At 36.2% G+C, this 6,201-nt stretch overlaps 1 pseudogene; it reads left to right on the plus strand.

Moving 5' to 3' along the window:
• Positions 1-1,431: 1,431 nt before the first annotated feature.
• Positions 1,432-1,532, plus strand: LOC115029162 (small nucleolar RNA SNORA17; annotated as a pseudogene).
• The last annotated feature ends 4,669 nt before the right edge of the window (positions 1,533-6,201 follow it).

Here is a 6,201-nt window from a genome sequence, read left to right on the forward strand (position 1 = left end):
ATTCAAGGTATGGCTGCCATACATGAGTTTAGATGTTCAGGATGTAGTCCATTCATATAGATGAAGGCTCACTGAAGAGCCTGCTGACTTTCTAAGGATGCTTGACTTCTGCTCAACTGATGTATGGTGTGAAAACTTAAGTGTTCTTTGGATAGCCAGTTTTGTTGGATGGTGTTTTGATGGGGCAAACACGTGAAGCAACATTTTGCTGAAGTAGACACAGTAGAAAGAATGGTATGCTAAAGCAAACATATGAAAGGTCATATGATGAAGGATACTTCACTAATTTGTTGGGACCCCATAAAGAGAAATACATGCAAAAACTTATGGTAGTGTTCTATGTCTTCTTCCACAGATTCAGGCCAATTGGCATAGTGATGTCAGCTGAAACAAATTCACTTGCTGAACCAAGACCTGTGTAGGATATGTAATATTTGGAAGGAGTATAAAAAGGACTCAAAGAACAGTGACAATGGCTAGGCTTGTTTACAGAGCTAGTTGTGCAATACTTCTTGGTCTGGTGTCTTTGCTGATAGTCCCTTCCTGAGAGAGGCATAGCTGAGAAATTCTGGCTTTGCTGTTGGCTCTTATTCCTCATGCTGACTTAAACTGATTTAGCTGAGGACTGGATCTTCTTTCTAGGTGCCACCACTGCTGTTGTCCTGAGAGTACCATACTGGACTGCTGGTATATTGATGAAGTCTTTGTGAGTGTATCGAGCTGCCATTGCTGACCTGTGAATTGAATTGCTGATTTCAATGGAACCATTTCTAAACAGGTCCACTTCCCAAAAGTCTTTCTTTTCCTCCTTTTCTTGTGGGTAGTAGGCTAGAAGGTAGGTTAAAGCACTTTAGAACTGTCATCAAAAGTAGGCTTTGAAAAAAATTAAAGTTAGAGACGTACATTGTTCATCTTTAGTGAAATGACTGTGTTTTCTGTACTGTTTAAAATAGAGGCACACAGTGATTGTCCACCATAGAATAAACACTATGAAAACATGAATAAAAATATATTTTATTTCTTTTTAATATATTCTCTCAGGTATTTGTCACAAGGACCTGATTAACTCATTAAAACTATATGAAATAATAGTTACAAAGTACAAGTGGTTTGGATGTATTTACTTAATTTCTACTTCTTTATAATAAAATATATCATGATAACTATTAATTTATCTTTAAAAATAGAGAGAGAGATTCATAAAGTGTTACTATTAATGTGGTAAGGATAATTAAAATTGAATTTTTAATTTTAGTTAGCTAAAAGGGTAAGAAAAATTATCAAGCCTTGAAAATTAATATAAAAAAGTAGAAACTAGAATAAAGAAGGAGAAATATATTTTATCTGCAGAGCCCAATTTTATCCTCTAATAAAAAGTGCTTTTCTGTGTTTTCTGTTCCATTTTAATCCATGGACACAAAAGATTCTAGTACCAGAACAAAGAGGTAGAAAAATAATTTATTTGGAGAATAGAAATGTCTACACTCAGTGTTCTGGCCTATGGATGTCTGAATGATTAGTAGCCTAACATTCCTTGAAAAATGAAAAAAGCAACCCTGAGATGTCTACCAGTCTGGTGCCAGGGGCTCACACAGGGAGCTCTCCTGAAAGTGGAAGAACCAGGCCTGGGATGGTAAGTTTCACCCAGGAGAGAGCAAAAACAGATGACCTTCATATGAGGACACTCAGGCAGCCCAGTGGCAGATCTGTTGATAAGCAAGTCAGTGATGACTACCATGCCACCACCATGGTGCCCACAGCTAGCCTGAGATGACCACCATTCCAGAGTACTACAGGTAGACCAGGCAAAAGATGAGTCATGCCTATTTTCATAATGCATGGGTGGGGTATAGCACTCCTGAGACCACTCCTAAAATGACCCCAGACACTCAGAAACCCTAGACAGCAAAAACAGGAACAAATAATTCACAGAAAATGACTAGGTGAACATCCCTGGTCAGGGCTGCTGCTCAGGGAATTTTTGATATATGAGGGCTGTGCAGAACTGGCTCTTCTTCACAGGATGGTTGACTGAGTTTGTGGAAGGAGGTAAAATTATTCTACCACTAGCTATCTGTAGTATTGAGGAGTGCGATCTTAAACATTGTGGGAGTTGCAAGTGGACCACAATGAGGGTATGAGCATTGGAGAGCTGGACCTGCCACTCATCTCCTGTAGATGAGGGAGAGATACCCACCTCCCCCATGTATCTTAAACTGCTGGAATGCATCAAGGTGTCAGTGCTACAGATACAAACTAATAGGGTCTATATAACACAGGATATCTGAGAGGAGTCCCAGTGAATTTCCAGGATTGGTGGTATAGTAGAAGCCAGAGGCTTTATACTGGGACAATTAATATTGAAATGATATTTACAAGACAGACATGTGGACATAGGCTATTATGTGTGACACACTGCAGCTTCCATAATGAGAATTTTTTTTTTTTTTATTTCTCTGTTGAGGGTAAGTTTAAAAAGATGGAGAATGGGAACAAGAGAAGGGAGATATGAGTAGAACTGGGGCAAGTGATACAATGTTCAGAAAGAATCAATAGAAAGTTAAAATGAGAGGAGATTTTTTTTTTTTAATCTAAAACTGACTTACAGTGGACCTATAGCCACAATTCTGTTTTGTTTTTTTTTTTCCATATTTAAAGTGGTAACTCTTTGATGATGTGCAAATTATGTGAATGTTTGTGACTAAAGCAAATATACATCTATATTTAAGATATGGGATTTTTATGGTTTAAAAAGCTATATGAAGATCACTTACTTAGGTGATCAAGGATGTGATCACTGTATCAGCTCAGAGTAATATATCAACAGAGCTATTTCACTGTGTCTAATAATTCTTAGCTTGTATGTTTGATTAATTAGTGATTTTATGCAACAGTTGAATGTAATTTCCTAAGGAATTATCTGTGAAATGTCATCACATCAAATTTTGTAGTATAAAATAATATCCTTCTTACTTTCATGAACTTTATACTAAGCTTATTTTTATCATATTATCTGATCAAAGAAATGTGAGGAGTGGGTACAGCCACCGCCCCAAGATGGCACCCGGGACAGTTGCCAGGTCTTATGACCTGCGCCTGACTTCCTCATTACCTCAGACTTAGCCACATCCCAGCTGCCTGCACTGCGCAGACGCCATGCCTCCTCAGCTCGCCTGAGGTGTTGTCACTTGCTGTGAACCAATGTACTGCCTTTACATGACTGGGGTGATTGGGAGGAGTCAGTAGGGTATTTAAGGCACACCCTGGGGTTGTTCACCGGATTCCCGTTCCTGCATTGCAACGGGAAGTGTTCCTGAATAAACCTGCTTGAAGAAGGACATCGTGGTGTTGCGTCTTTCCTGCTGGTCGGGTGGATGCGACAAAGAAACATAAAACAAATGTGTGCAATAAAATTAAGCTTTTGAGTTGTCATCAATTGTATTATTAGAAAAAATTATTTCTATATTAAAATGTTTTGTTCATGTAGAAACCATTAGTAGTAATGTGTTTAAAAGGTAGATGACCAGGGAAATGAAATCAAAACAACTTTGGAGTTCCATCTTACAACCATTAGAATGGCCAAGATAAAAATTTCAAGAAATAGAACATTCTGATGAGGATGTGGACCCAGGGCAATACTCTTCCACTGCTGGTGTGAGTGCAAAAATAACAACCACTTTGAAAAATCAATTGGTGGTTTATCAGAGAACTTGGAATAGTCTGAAGAGGACAACTCTTGTAGCCCTACATGTACCATAATATAATTATAGGCACATCAACCCATACACAAAACTTGGATCCAAATTTTATTCTGTCTACAAGCAGTGAATGGGAATGGAGCACAGACAGAGGAATTAGCCAACCTATAACTAGTCCAACTTGAGACCAATCCCATGGGCAAACACCAACCACTGACACTATTTATGATATTCTTTTATGCTTCCAGACAGGAATCTAATATGGATATCCACTGAGCAGCTGACTCAGACTATTGCAGACACCCATAGCCAAAGAGTGTATGGAGCTTGGAGACTCTTATGGAAGAACAGGAACAAAGATTGCAGGCACAAAAGGGGATAGGAGCTCCACAGAAAGACCAACAGAGTCAATTAACCTGGACCCTTGGTGCTCTAAAAGACTGAATCACCAGCTAGAGAACATATATGGGCTGGACCTCGGCCTCCCAGCACATATGTAGCAGATGTGGCTCTTGGTCTTCATATGTGTTCTGAATAACTGGAGAGGAGATATCCATAAAGATGTTGCCAATATGTGGCATATGTGTTGCCATCTGGGCTACCTTGTTTGACCTCAGTAGAAGAGGATGTGCCTAGCCTTGCAGAAACTGATGTGACAGGGTAGAAACATATCCACAGGCTTCCCACCAGCTCAGAGGAGAAAGGGAGGGGATGGGTAGAAGGATTATGGGAGGGAATAACTGGAAGGAAGCAGTAAGTGGGATGTACAGTGAATAAGTAATAAATAAATAAATATGATCATTTTCAAGTATCAATAAATTTGTGCTTTCATTCCTCCAAAAAAAAAAAAAAAAGTCGAAACTAGGACAACCTTTTAAGTAGGGTGTCTGACAATAAATACAAATATAAGTAAAGTGGCTTTGTCGCAACACTTAGGATTCTCTTTGTTTGACTATTTGCTAGTTTGATCAATGTTAAATTGTCAATAATTCTTGGCAATAATTGAGGTAAAAACAAAATATATTTAGCTAGACTCAAAAGTCTGTATATTTGCTTCTTTTTAACATTGCATCTTTTATAATAAATCACTAAACACTATGTCCTTCCTTAAAAATATATTTAGTTTCGATAATAAGGTTCTAAATTTTTGTCTTTCTGGCTGATTAATATAAAATAGTATTTATTAATCTTATACCCTACAAATAAATGAATAGATGTCCATGAAAGGTAATGATGTAAGATCTGGAGAAACTGCATTCAGCTTTCTCCATTTACTTGAAAGCCAATATTGCACATAACTCTGTGGTACATAGTTTATTTTATCCTATAGTACTCGAAAGGCATTTATTATATCCCATATTACAATGGTCAAATAGAAGTATAAATATTGAGCCACAGCAATGAGAATATTGAATTACTACACACACACACACACACACACAAATCATCAGTATCAGAACATATAATCTTCATAATAATAATGTTATCAAGATTGATTGCATCACAATTTTGTATATTAGTATCAGGACAAACATCATTAAAAATATTAAAATATGACAAAAGAACCTTATTTTTATAAAACACAAACACTGAATAAAGTATTGGCATATAGTTAATATCCCTGCCATATGTTCTCAAATAAACATTACTACATTAGTTCAATAATTACTTCATTCCTTATAACATTTTTAATGAAGGTTTCAAGATCCAAAAAATTCTAACATTCACTTATAAATATTGATTATTTCATAATACTGAAACCTCAATTAATCTATGCTATGCATTGTGTGTGTGTGTGTATGTATATATGCGCACACACACACAGAGGATGCATGGCAAAGGACAAATGTTAGAAGTAAATTTTATATTTCCACTGTGGGTTCCAGGCATTGAACTTAGAATGCTAGAGTTGCATAGAAAGCCAGATTACCTATTTAATTATCTTGCCAGGTAATCTATGCTCTACAAATTTAACCTGTGGCATGTAAAATATCTCTAAGAAAACAGTTGCTTACATGTGCCAAAGTGATTTAGTGAAAAATTCAACTTCCTGTCTTTAAACATTGCAAATACTTTTATTCACTGGGGTTGGTAATTTGAGTTACATCATCTAAAAATTCAGGTGATTAAAAATATTTTATTTGTTTTTTTTTTGTTTTTCTTTTTTATTATTTTTATTAGGTATTTTCTTCATTTACATTTCCAATGCTATCCCAAAAGTCCCCCATGCCCTCCCCCCAAATAAACAAAAAAACAAAAATCAAAAAACCAAACAAACAAAAAACCCAGAAAACCAAAATGCAACACAAGAAAACACAATGTTCTACCTACGCCTAAAATGTTTTAGTCACAAAATACATTTCTCTGAGTGTTCTGAATATTCTAAAATAAATGGTATCTGTAAAAAAAAAATTATCTGTATTAAGACTTAAGTTGATATGATATCAAAAACATATGCATAAAATTAGTGATAAAGTATGTCTTTAAAAGATAAGGAACTATG

Source organism: Mus caroli, unplaced genomic scaffold, assembly GCF_978045245.1.
Source record: "Mus caroli unplaced genomic scaffold, Mus_caroli_1 scaffold_15, whole genome shotgun sequence".
In the NCBI taxonomy this organism is placed as follows: Eukaryota; Metazoa; Chordata; class Mammalia; order Rodentia; family Muridae; genus Mus; species Mus caroli.